The sequence below is a fragment of the Grampus griseus genome (assembly GCF_964374135.1).
Source record: "Grampus griseus genome assembly, chromosome: 11".
NCBI lineage: Eukaryota > Metazoa > Chordata > Mammalia > Artiodactyla > Delphinidae > Grampus > Grampus griseus.
Window position 1 is genome coordinate 45963457 of NC_139005.1, and position 13587 is coordinate 45977043.

At 41.4% G+C, this 13587-nt stretch overlaps 1 pseudogene across 1 annotated transcript in view; it reads right to left on the bottom strand.

Annotated features, from left to right (window-relative positions):
• Positions 1-411: 411 nt before the first annotated feature.
• Positions 412-13587, bottom strand: part of LOC309829906 (thymidylate synthase-like) — a 44982-nt pseudogene continuing 31806 nt past the window's right edge. Inside the window, exon 3 of the transcript in view lies at positions 412-1042. The product of the transcript in view is annotated as a thymidylate synthase-like (transcript). The remainder of the gene's footprint in view (positions 1043-13587) is intronic.

Sequence of the window (13587 nt, forward strand, 5' to 3'; positions counted from 1 at the left end):
CAACAAGAGAAGCCACTGCAATGAGAAGCCCACGCACCGCAACGAAGAGTAGTTCCTGCTCATCGCAACTAGAGAAAGCCCACGTGCAGCAACAGACCCAACACAGCCAAAAATAAATAAAAACAAACAAACCAGAAATAGACTCACAGACATAGAAAACAAATTTATGGTTACCAAAGGAGAAAGGTGGGGGAAGAATAAATTAGGAATTTGGGACCAACAGATACAAACCACTGTATGCAACATAGATTAACAACAAGGGTTCACTGCACAGCATAGGGAACCATATTCAACATCCTGCAACAACCTTCAATGGAAAAGAATCTGAAAAAATATACACAACCAAATCACCCTGCTGTACACCTCAAACACTGCAAATCAACCATACCTCAATAAAAAAAAAATAGCACTCTAAGTAGCCATTTCCATTTTAATAGTGGGATGGGGACTGTAGCCTTCAATCTGAAAGTTTTCAGCCTTGAAGTCATCGATTTTCTCAACTTTTCCAAGGATTTTGAGCTTTGGGAAAGGCCTTGATTCTCCCTGAAGCTGCATTTTCAGCAGCTCCATGTGATCAAGGTAAATATGTGCATCTCCCAAAGTGTGTACAGAGTCACCTGGCTTCAGGCCTGTGATGTGTGCGATCATGTAGGTGAGCAGGGCATAGCTGGCGATGTTGAAGGACACACTCAGGCCCCTGTCTCCTGACTTCTGGTACAGCTGCAGGACAGTCATGGTTCATCACGTAGAAGTGGCAAAGGGCATGGCACAGGGGCAGGGTGGTGGGGTATGAGAGGAAGATCTTTCGATTCCAAGCACGTAGAATGATTCTTCTGTCTTCAGGGTTGGTTTTGATTGTGTCAATCACCTTTTGCAGTTGGTCTACTCCTTGACCTGAATAAATTTAAATCCACATCTTTGTATTCGGCCACCAAAGGCCTCCACTGAAAGCTATAAACTAGGCCTAAATTCCCTTCTTCTCTGATGGAGAGTACCAGGCTGTCCAAGAAGTCTCGGGACCCGTAGGCATCCCAGATTTTCACTCAGGAGACCCCGGCTCTTCCTGTGACCACTAAAGTCTTTTTATTCTTAGTCACAGTTTCAATCTCCCCTTTTCTTTCTTTCTTTCTTTTTTTTTTTTTTTTTTTTTACGGTACGCGGGCCTCTCACTGCTGTGGCCTCTCCCGTTGCGGAGCACAGGCTCCGGATGCGCAGGCTCAGCGGCCATGGCTCACGGGCCCAGCCGCTCTGCGGCACGTGGGATCTTCCCAGACCGGGGCACGAACCCGCGTCCCCTGCATCAGCAGGCGGACTCTCAACCACTGCGCCACCAGGGAAGCCCCCCCCCTTTTATTTCTTAAACATAGTAAACATACTTGTAGGTTTCTTCCAGTATCTGGAAGTTTATAGGTTAGTTCATGTCACTTGCTGCTTCTGTTGACTCTTTTACGGTGAGTTAAAATCTTCCTGTGGTTAGAGATTTTTGACTCTCTTCATAATTTTTACCCATGGGAATTTTTGAGGCCTACGTTGAAGGTGGGTTCTTTTAGGATTTTCAGTTGTTTCTGCCAAATGTCTGGGGCATTACCAATGTGGGACAGTTTTATCCTGAAGTATTTATTTAAGGTTTCTCAATCCAAGGTATTATGTGTTTGGGCTACAAACTTTCGAAAGAATCAGCTTGTGTTAAGAATTCTCGAGGGAGATTTTCCCCCCCTCTATCTAGTGACAGCATTTAGGGCTGGGCAGGCAATTTTATTTGCGGCCTCCTTTGGCTGTGGCTGGCTGATTTCTTGTTGACCCTGACATTGTGAGTGTGGCTTTTTGTGGTTCCACTTTATGGAGGGAGGGGATCTCCTATAGGACATCCGACTTTAGACTGACCCTTATGATATTTAATGTCAGGAAATGAAGTTCAGGGACTCTGGAGTTGGGCAAATGCCCTCAGAGTAAATGTCAACTTTGGGGCTTTACTTCTCTGTGTTTCCACTTTCTCTTGATTTTTGGGTTTTGAGGATTCTTAATTTTCTTGGTGAGCCCATAAACGCCTTAAAAAATGTTTTCAGTATTCCACCCAGAGTTTTTAATTTCTGTGGGCAAAGCATTGTTGGCAGAGGTAGGCTGGGCTGCTTCCCCTTACTTTGGTCGGCCTTAGCAGATAGGAATTTCTTCCTTCTGGCCCTGAGTTATTTTCCTTGACAAATGGACAAATCTCAGTGTAACATCTACATCTCCTCTGTGAACGTACATATGATCTCCTCTGATGATGAACTTTTTTCAACGCCTTTTAAATGTTTTTTTAATTTTACAATATGCCTCAGTGGAACTGACCTTACTTGGGGCTACAGCAGAATGTGTAAACGGCTTCTCTTTGGGCTACTTGGAATGCCTAAATACACTATCCTAAATGGACATTTCCCAGTGAAGCTGATTTATGAACAGAAATCAGTGTTGAGAAATGATGGCATATGAAATAAGATTTGGGGAAATTTCATGCATATTTCTACTATGGAGAACAGCACCCTCGATTAAAACATAGGTTATCCCTTTCTATTTATCGTCTTCCATAGGATGGATACACTAGTCTCAGTAGAAAGAGATAATCCCCCCTCATTTCAATCCTTGACATAACCGTTCGGGAAACTGTCTGCCATCTTGGCTGGACTGGGCAGGGGCTGAGCAGAATAAGAGAGTTTAAGGGGCTTTCAAATGTCTTTTTTTCTTTGCGGTATGCGGGCCTCTCACTGCTGTGGCCTCTCCTGTTGCGGAGCTCAGGCTCTGGACGCGAAGGCTCAGCGGCCATGGCTCACGGGCCCAGCTGCTTCGTGGCATGTGGGCTTTTCCCGGGCCGGGGCATGAACCCGTGCTGCCTGCATCGGGAGGCGGATTCTCAACCACTGCGCCACCAGTGCAGCCCTCCAGTGTCCTGAAAATCTTCGGAATAATAAAGTCACGTGGGAGAGGAGCTTCAAGATGGCGGAAGAGTAAGACGTGGAGATCGCCTTCCTCCCCACAAATACATTAGAAATACAACTACATGTGGAACAACCCCTGCAGAACACCTACTGAACGCTGGCAGAAGACTTCAGACCTCCCAAAAGGCAAGAAACTCCCCCACATACCTGGGTAGGGCAAAAGAAAAAAGAAAAGAGAGACAAAAGAATAGGGACGGGACGTGCACCAGTGGGAGGGAGCTGTGAAGGAGGAAAAGTTTCCACACACTAGGAAGCCCCTTCGCGGGCGGAGACGGGGGTGGGGGTGACGGGGGGGAAGCTTTGGAGCCACGTAGGAGAGCGCAGCCACAGGGGTGCGTAGTGCAAAGCGGAGAGATTCCGCCCAGAGGATCGGTGCCGACCGGCACTCACCAGCCCGAGAGGCTTGTCTGCTCACCCGCCGGGGCGGGCGGGGCTGGGAGCTGCGGCTTGGGCTTCGGTTGGATCCCAGGCAGAGGACTGGGGTTGGCTGCATGAACACAGCCTGAAGGGGTTAGTGCACCACAGATAGCCGGGAGGGAGTCCGGGAAAAGGTCTGGAGCTGCCGAAGAGGCAAGAGACCTTTTCTTGCCTCTTTGTTTCCTGGTGCGCGAGGAGAGGGGATTAAGAGCGCCGCTTAAAGGAGCTCCAGAGATGGGCGCGAGCTGCTGCTATCAGTGCGGACCCAAGAGACGGGTGTGAGACGCTAAGGCCGCTGCTGCCGCCACCAAGAAGCCCGTGTGTGAGCACAGGTCACTCTCCAAACCGCCCCTCTCGGGAGCCTGTGCAGCCCACCACAGCCAGGGTCCCGTGATCCAGGGACAGCTTCCCCGGGAGAACGCACGGTGCGCCTCAGGCTGGTGCAACGTCATGATGGCCTCTGCCGCCGCAGGATCGCCCCGCCCTCCGTATCCCTCCCTGCACCCGGCCTGAGTGAGCCAGAGGCCCCGAATCAGCTCGTCTTTTAACCCCGTCCTGTCTGAGCAGGAACAGACGCCCTCCGGGGACCTGCACACAGAGGCGGGGCCAAATCCAAAGCTGAACCCCGGGAGCTGTGAGAACAAAGAAGAGAAAGGGAAATCTCTCCCAGCTCAGGAGCAGCGGATTAAATCTCCAGAATCAACTTGATGTGCCCTGCATCTGTGGAATACATGAAAAGACAACGAATCATCCCAAACTGAGGTGGTGGACTTTGGGAGCAATGATATATATATATATTTCTCTTTTCCCGTATGGATGACAGGGTCTTGGTGCTCCGGCCGGGCGTCAGGCCTGTGCCTCTGAGGTGGGAGAGCTGAGTTCAGGACACTGGTCCACAAGTAACCTCCCAGCTCCACGTATTGTCAAACTCCGAAAATCTACCAGAGATCTCCATCTCAATGCCAAGACCCACCTCAACTCAACGGCCAGCAAGCTCCAGTGCTGGACACCCCATGCCAAACAACTAGCAACACAGGAACACAACCCCACCCATTAGCAGAGAGGCTGCCTAATATCATAATAAGGTCACAGACACCCCAAAACACACGACCAGATGAGGAACTGCCCACCAGAAAGACAAGATCCAGCCTCATCCACCAGAACACAGGCACTAGTCCCCTCCACCAGGAAGCCTACACAACCCACTGAACCAACCTTAGCCACTGGGGACAGACACCAAAAACAATGGGAACTACAAACCTGCAGTCTGCAAAAAGGAGACCCCAAACACAGTAAGTTAAGCAAAATGAGAAGACAGAGAAGAACACAGTAGATGAAGGAGCAAGGTAAAAATCAAGCAGACCAAACAAATGAAGAGGAAATAGACAGTCTACCTGAAAGAGAATTCAGAAAAATGATAGTAAAGATGATCCAAAATCTTGGAAATATAATGGAGAAAATACAAGAAACATATAACAAGGACCTAGAAGAACTCAAGAGCAAACAAGCAATGATGAACACACAATAAATGAAATTAAATGTTCTCTAGATGGGATCAATAGCAGAATAACTGAGGCAGAAGAACGGATAAGTGACCTGGAAGATAAAATAGTGGCGATAACTACTGCAGAGCAGAATAAAGAAAAAAGAATGAAAAGAATTGAGGACAGTCTCAGAGACCTCTGGGACAACATTAAATGCACCAACATTCGAATTATAGGGGTCCCAGAAGAAGAAGAGAAAAAGAAAGGGACTGAGAAAATATTTGAAGAGATTATAGTTGAAAACTTCCCTAATATGGGAAAAGAAATAGTTAATCAAGTCCAGGAAGCACAGAGAATCCCATACAGGATAAATCCAAGGAGAAACACTCCAAGACACATATTAATCAAGTTATCAAAAATTAGATACAAAGAAAAAATATTAAAAGCAGCAAGGGAAAAACAACAAATAGCATACAAGGGAATCCCCATAAGGTTAACAACAGAAACTCTGCAAGCCAGAAGGGAGTGGCAGAACATAATTAAAGTGATGAAAGGGAAAAACCTACAACCAAGATTACTCTACCCAGCAAGGATCTCATTCAGATTTGATGGAGAAATTAAAGCCTTTACAGACAAGCAAAAGTTAAGAGAATTCAGAAGCACCATACCAGCTTTACAACAAATGCTAGAGGAACTTCTCTAGGTAGGAAACACAAGAGAAGGAAAAGACCTACAAAAACAAACCCCAAACAATTAAGAAAATGGTAACAGGAACACACATATCGATAATTACCTTAAATGTAAATGGATTAAATGCTCCCACCAAAAGACATAGACTGGCTGAATGGATACAAAAACAAGGCCTGTATATATGCTGTCTACAGGAGACCCACTTCAGACCTGGGACACATACAGACTGAAAGTGAGGGGATGGAAAAAGATATTCCATGCAAATGGAAATCAACAGAAAGCTGGAGTAGCAGTTCTCATATCAGACAAAATAGACTTTAAAACAAAGACTATTACAAGAGACAAAGAGGGACACTACATAATGGTCAAGGGATCAATCCAAGAAGAAGATATAACAATTGTAAATATTTATGCATCCAACATAGGAGCACCTCAATACATAAGGCAAATACTAACAGCCATAAAAGGGGAACTTGACAGTAACACGATTACAGTAGGGGACTTTAACACCCCACCCTCACCAATGGACAGATCATGCAAAATGAAAATAAATAAGGAAACACAAGCTTTAAATGATACATTAAACAAGATGGACTTAATTGATATTTATAGGACATTCCATCCAAAAACAACAGAATGCACTTTCTGCTGAAGTGCTCATGGATCATTCTCCAGGATAGATCGTATCTTGGGTCACAAATCAAGCCTTGGTAATTTTAAGAAAATTGAAATCGTATCCAGCATGTTTTCTGACCACAATGCTATGAAACTAGATATCAATTATAGGAAAATATCTGTAAAAAATACAACACATGGAGGCTAAACAATACACTACTTAATAACCAAAAGATCACTGAAGAAATCAAAGAGGAAATCAAAAAATACCTAGAAACAAATGACAATGAAAACACGATGACCCAAAACCTATGGGATGCAGCAAAAGCAATTCTAAGAGGGAAGTTTATAGCAATGCAATCCTACCTTAAGAAACAAAGAACATCTCAAATAAAAAACCTAACCTTACACCTAAAGCAATTAGAAAAAGAAGAACAAAAAACCCCCAAAGTTAGCAGAAGGAAAGAAATCATAAAGATCAGATTAGTAATAAGGGAAAAAGAAATGGAGGAAAAATAGCAAAGATCAATAAAACTAAAAGCTGATTCTTTGAGAAGATAAACAAAATTCATAAACCATTAGCCAGACTCATCAAGAAAAAAGGGGAGAAGACAAAGCAATAGAATTAGAAATGAAAACGGAGAAGTAACAACTGACACTGCAGAAATACAAAGGATCATGAGAGATTAATACAAGCAACTATATGCCAATAAAATGGACAACCTGGAAGAAATGGACAAATTCTTAGAAATGCACAACCTTCTGAGACTGAACCAGGAAGAAATAGAAAATATGAACAGACCAATCACAAGCACTGAAATTGAAACTGTGATTAAAAATCTTCCAAAAAACAAAAGCCCAAGACCAGATGGCTTCACAGGCGAATTCTATCAAACATTTAGAGACGAGCTAATACCTATCCTTCTCAAACTCTTCCAAAATATAACAGAGGGTGGAGCACTCCCAAACTCATTCTACAAGGCCACCATCACCCTGATACCAAAACCAGAAAAAGATGTCACAAAGAAAGAAAACTACAGGCCAATATCACTGATGAACATACATGCAAAAATCCTCAACAAAATACTAACAAACAGAATCCAACAGCAACATTAAAAGGATCGTACACCATGATGAAGTGGGGTTTATCCCAGAAATGCAAGCGTTCTTCAATATACGCAAATCAATCAATGTGATACAAGAATAAAAACCATATGATCACGTCAATAGATGCAGGAAAAGCTTTGGCAAAATTCAACACCCATTTATGATAAAAGCCCTCCAGAAAGTAGGCAGAGAGGGAACTTACCTCAACAGAATAAAGGCCATATATGACAAACCCACAGCTAACATCGTCCTCAATGGTGAAAAACTGAAACCATTTCCTCTAAGATCAGGAACAAGACAAGGTTGCCCACTCTCACCACTATTATTCAACATAGTTTTAGAAGTTTTAACCACAGCAGTCAGCGAAGACAAAGAAATAAAAGGAATCCAAATTGGAAAAGAAGAAGCAAAGCTGTCTTTGTTTGCAGATGACATGATACTATACATAGAGAACCCTAAGATGCTACCAGAAAACTACTAGAGCTAATCAATGGATTTGGTAAAGTAGCAGGATACAATATTAATGTACAGAAATCTCTTGCATTCCTATACACTAATGATGAAAAATCTGAAAGTGGAATTAAGGAAACACTCCCATTTACCACTGCAACAAAAAGAATAAAATACCTAGGAATAAACCTACCTAAGGAGATAAAAGACCTGTATGCGGAAAATTATAAGACACTGATGAAAGAAATTAAAGATGATACAAATAGATGGAGAGATATACAATTATCTTGGATTGGAAGAATCAACATTGTGAAAATGACTATACTACCCAAAGCAGTCTACAGATTCAATGCAATCCCTATCAAACTACCACTGGCATTTTTCACAGAACTAGAACAAACAGTCTCACAGTTTGTATGGAAATACAAAAGACCCTGAATAGTCAAAGCAATCTTGAGAACGAAAAATGGAGCTGGAGGAATCTGGCTCCCTGACTTCAGACTATACTACAAAGCTACAGTAATCAAGACAGTATGGTACTGGCACAAAAACAGAAATATAGATCAATAGATAGAAAGCCCAGAGATAAACCCACGCACATATGGTCACCTTAGTTTTGATAAAGGAGGCAAGAATATACAATGGGGAAAAGACAGCCTGTTCAATAAGTGGTGCTGGGAAAACTGGACAGCTACATGTAAAAGAATGAAATTAGATCACTCCCTAACACCATACAGAAAAATAAACTCAAAATGGATTAGAAACCTAAATGTAAGGCCAGACACTATCAAACTCTTAGTGGGAAACATAGGCAGAACACTCTATGACATAAATCACAGCAAGATCCTTTTTGACCCACCTCCTAGAGAAATGGAAATAAAAACAAAACTAAACAAATGGGACCTATTGAAACTTAAAAGCTTTTGCACAGCAAAGTAATCCATAAACAAGATGAAAAGACAACCTTCAGAATGGGAGAAAATATTTACAAATGAAGCAACTGACAAAGGATTTATCTCCAAAATATACAAACAGCTCATGGAGCTCAATATCAAAAATCAAACAACCCAATCCAAAAATGGGCAGAAGGTCTAAACAGACATTTCTCCAAAGAAGATATACATATTGCCAACAAACACATGAAAGAATGCTCAACATCATTAATCATTAGAGAAATGCAAATCAAAACTATAATGAGACATCACCTCACACCGGTCAGAATGGCCATCATCAAAAAATCTACAAACAATAAATGCTGGAGAGGGTGTGGAGAAAAGGGAACCCTCTTGCAGTGTCGGTGGGAATGTTAATTGATACAGCCACTATGGGGAACAGTATGGAGGTTCCTTAAAGAACTAAAAATAGAACTACCATACGACCCAGCAATCCCACTCCTGGGCATATACCCTGAGAAAACCATAATTCAAAAAGAGTCATGTACCAAAATGTTCATTGCAGCTCTACTTACAATAGCCAGGACATGGAAGCAACCTAAGTGTCCATTGACAGATGAATGGGTAAAGAAGATGTGGCACATATATACAATGATGTATTACTCAGCCATAAAAAGAAATGAAATTGAGCTATTTGTAATGAGGTGGATGGACCTAGAGTCTGTCATACAGAGTGAAGTAAGTCAGAAAGAGAAAAACAAATACCATATGCTAACACATATATATGGAATCTAAAAAAAAAAAAAACAGGTCATGAAGAACGTAGGAGCAGGATGGGAATAAAGACGCAGAGAATGGACTTGAAGACACGGGGAGTGGGAAGGATAAGCAGGGACAAAGTGAGAGAGTTGCATGGACGTATATACACTACCAAATGTAAAACTGATAGCTAGTGAGAATCAGTCGCATAGCATAGGGTGATCAGCTCGGTGCTTTTTGACCACCTAGAGGGGTGGGATAAGGAGGGTGGGAGGGAGGGAGACGCAAGAGGGAAGAGTTATGGGAACATATGTATATGTGTAGCTGATTCACTTTGTTATAAAGCAGAAACTAACACACCATTGTAAAGCAATTATACCCCAGTAAAGATGTTAAAAAAAAAAAAAAGACAAATGGGAGGACCGAACTGAGCTCTCAGGTCCAGTGATGGGGAATGATGCTGACACATGGTTACCCTAGACTTGAATTTGTTGGGAGGGGATACAGGAGTTTAGATCTCAGACATTTCAGAAACTTTCTTTCCTTTTTTCAGATTTAAAAGCCAAAACTATATAAATTGGTGAAATTTTCTCCCTTGAGAACTGATCAAGGCTATTTTAAACAGTGGGTTAGATCCAAGGCAATTTGCTTAATATTGTCATTATCTATATGAATTGCTGGTCTTTCTTCTGTAGTTTAAGTTCCTGTTACTTTTGAATGTTAATTATTGAGATTGCTTCAGTTTGTGTATGTGAATGCATATGTTAGATACGTACGTGTGTGTATTATTTTGGGATGGTATCCATTCTGCCCTCCTATATTTCTTTCTTAATCTTGATTACAATCTGCAAGACAGATGACCTGGAAGCAGTTTCCATCCATCTTCCTCTGGTTCATTCATTCGAAAAATATTTGAGTGCCTCCCTTGAGCCCAGTGCTGTGCTATGTGTTCATTCAAATTTATTTAGGTCAATAATTATTGTACACTCTATATATTTGGTAGATACTACCTGGATGAATAATGCACCCTCCCTGGACCCAAGAAAATCAGTTTTGTTAGATAGAAACATTTAAATTTTAGGAAAAATCAGTTGGCAGTTTTGCATGGATAAAATATGGAGATAGCTTCTTTAACTTGCTGCTTGTGAAAACCTCATCTTGTGTATTTATAGATTCTACTTAATCCAAGTGAACTAGGAAAATGTTACTTTTAAAGCATTCTCTTTTTTATTTTACCTCTTTCTGAAACACTTTAGGGTCTAATGTCTCCTTTCCCTTTAGCATTTAGCAAATAAAACATAAGTATGATTTCCCATATACATAAATGATCCATGCCAAAAATTAAGGAATTTTATCTTGTGTCCTCATAGTGGGGAATGTTGCAGGTAGTCATATTTTCCAAGATCCTGTAAGGATTTGACAGGACATAAAGGAACAAGGCCCAGGTATTTGCTGGATAGCTTAGGTTTACTTTAAATATAGAAAAATACCACCAATAGAAAATAAGTGGGGAAAATTGAAATCTAGAATTTTTTTTTTTTTTTAGGACTGCAGTGTTCTTATTTTCAAAGATACTTAGTAATGTGAATGAAGCAACATGATACTGCCTGCTAGAGATTGTAAGGAAATCTGCTGGAGTGATCGAGATAGAATTATGAGTCGTTCGTAACTTATTTGCTTTAAGAAAAGGATGCTTTCAGATTATAATACCAATAGTAATCATAAGTTGTACCACTGAGTGTTTAGTGTATGCCAGGAACTTCTCTAAGTATATCGTTAACTCTAATCTTCATGGCAATCTGCTATGAAGTGTGTATTACTAGGATCTGCATTTTACAGATAAGAAAATGTAGGCACAGTAAGGTTAAGTAATTTGTCCAGGTCACAACAATGGTGAGACAAGATTCGAACCCAGAAGGACTGACTCTGTGAAGTCCGTGGTCCTAAGCTTTACTACCTCCTGTTTGCCTTTTGATTACAACAGTATGAACATTTGCACTATCCATCTTGTTTTCCATAATGTTTTTAATCTTTTAATTCATTTAGAAAATCTTATTTTTTTTATAGATTGTGAAAATGCCACCCAAGACATTGCCCAATATATTGAAAGATTAGTGGAGTCCAAATTTACAAATTGCAAGATGGGATATTTTTATTGATGGCGATTTGCATTCTGAAATAGTTATACTGTTTGCATATGTCTAAAAAGTATTATTAAAAAAGGAGAGAGAGAGAGAGAGAGAGAGAGAGAGAGGACTTCATATACACACAAAACTCCACAGTGATAAATTGGGTAATCCACAGTGATGTCTAATCTTCTTAGGGAATGGACTGTTTTCTTCTAGTCTTTGAATGTTCATACTGATATTTAGAGTAGTATATCCTCATTGACCCCTTCCATTAGATGGTGGTCTAAAATTATGCTTCCGTTGCTCTTCTGCCCTCCCTCGGGAAGGGAAAGATGATGAATTCAGCATAAAGCTGGACCTCACTGTATAAGTACGTAGCCTGACTGCTGGGCGCATCAGGATAACTTTCATGATACATAGAGGTAACACAATGGAAATCACAGTTTAGAAATCCAATTTATCTTGCTGTGAATAGAATTGCCTCCAATCCTGATGACAATCAGTTTTGTTCCGTAACACTGTTACAGAAATGTGACATTGAAAAACTACTTGTAATCTACTGAAGCATTCGTCTACCGTGAGTTCATGCCACGGAGGGAAAAAATCCCCATATAAGTGTTAATTCCACTTATGTGAAAAAACATAAAAGGGTTTTTCACAAAGAGCGGCCACAAGGTCAGGGTATGACTGCTGAGGTAATGAAGTGAAGGCTTCCCCGAAACTTTTAGTTGCTTATACATTCTATTAAAGCTGCAAAATTCTGCTGATTCTTTTTTCTCAAAATCACTGGGGTTGCGGCTCAGTCACATTATGGATTAAGCGGGGAGTGATGCCAGCCTTTAATGTTTCCTGGAACTGCATAGAGCCTGCCACTGATGCTCTTGGCTGGCCTTGACTTTCCTCTTTGGTTCCAGCATCCTCTTCCTCTTCTTCTGACATTGCCGGTCAAGTCCATTCAGTACTTATACTATTGTGTTGAAAATCCTCAAATTGCACTTTCACATTCACTGTGAGAATAAAACGCCCCCTGGTATAGAGTACTCTAGAAAAAAAAAAAAAAACAACCCTGAAATATGGGTAACTTATTTGCCTCTGTAGGCAAACACGTATCAAAAGAAAAGTCTGTAGTTTGATAAGATTGGACTCAGACATCTTGCAGCTCAACTGTATGTGTGTTTATTGATCACTACAGGAGCTTGGAGAGATCTGGAGCAGGGCTGACTTGGGTGGGAATCCAAGTGCCACCATTTACCAGCTGTGTGGGCTGGTGCATATACTTGTTTGGCAAATAGTTCTGAATGTGAGTTTCTTCATTGGTAAACGGGGGATAATAGCTATCTGGCATGGTTATTGTGGAATTAGGTGTTATGTATACAGTGTGCTTAGTATATCCTGAGTGTTAAGTGCTAGCTGTTATTATCAGGCTATGTGACTTTGTTCCCACCCTTAAGGAGATTGTTCTGGAAGAAGAGAGAAAGCATGCGCATAAATATCTGTGCTTCAAGGCAGAAGGGATGAAGGCCATGAAGGAGCCTCAGAATGTCTTGATGTGCGTGCTATGGAGAGAGCCTATTGGCTGGGATATGGCCATAACCTCTTAACTGGTCTCCCTGACTCTTATCTTGCCCCCTGCAATTTACTCTTCATAAAACAGCCGTGTCCTTTCTTAAATGCAAATCCTCCCATGGTTTCACATTCCCTTTGAGATAAATTGTTCAGTATATGAACTCTGCTTAATTCTCCAACTTAGTATCTTTCCCTCTACCTTTCTCATTCCCAAACATACATTGCATGTGCTATCTCTACTAAGTTTTTTTTTAGTTCTGTATTAGTCAGCGTTCTCCAGAGAAACAGAACCAAATATGTATACGCACATACTCACACACATTTATTTTTATATACACACATACATGCAACATGCAGTTGACCTTGAACAATGCGGGAGTTAGGGGTGCCGACCCTTGCACAGTCAAAAATCTAAGTACAACTTCACAGTCAGTCCCCTGTATCCTCAGTGCCAAATCCCCAATTCAAGCAACCTCGGGCTGTTTAGTGCTATAGTATTCAT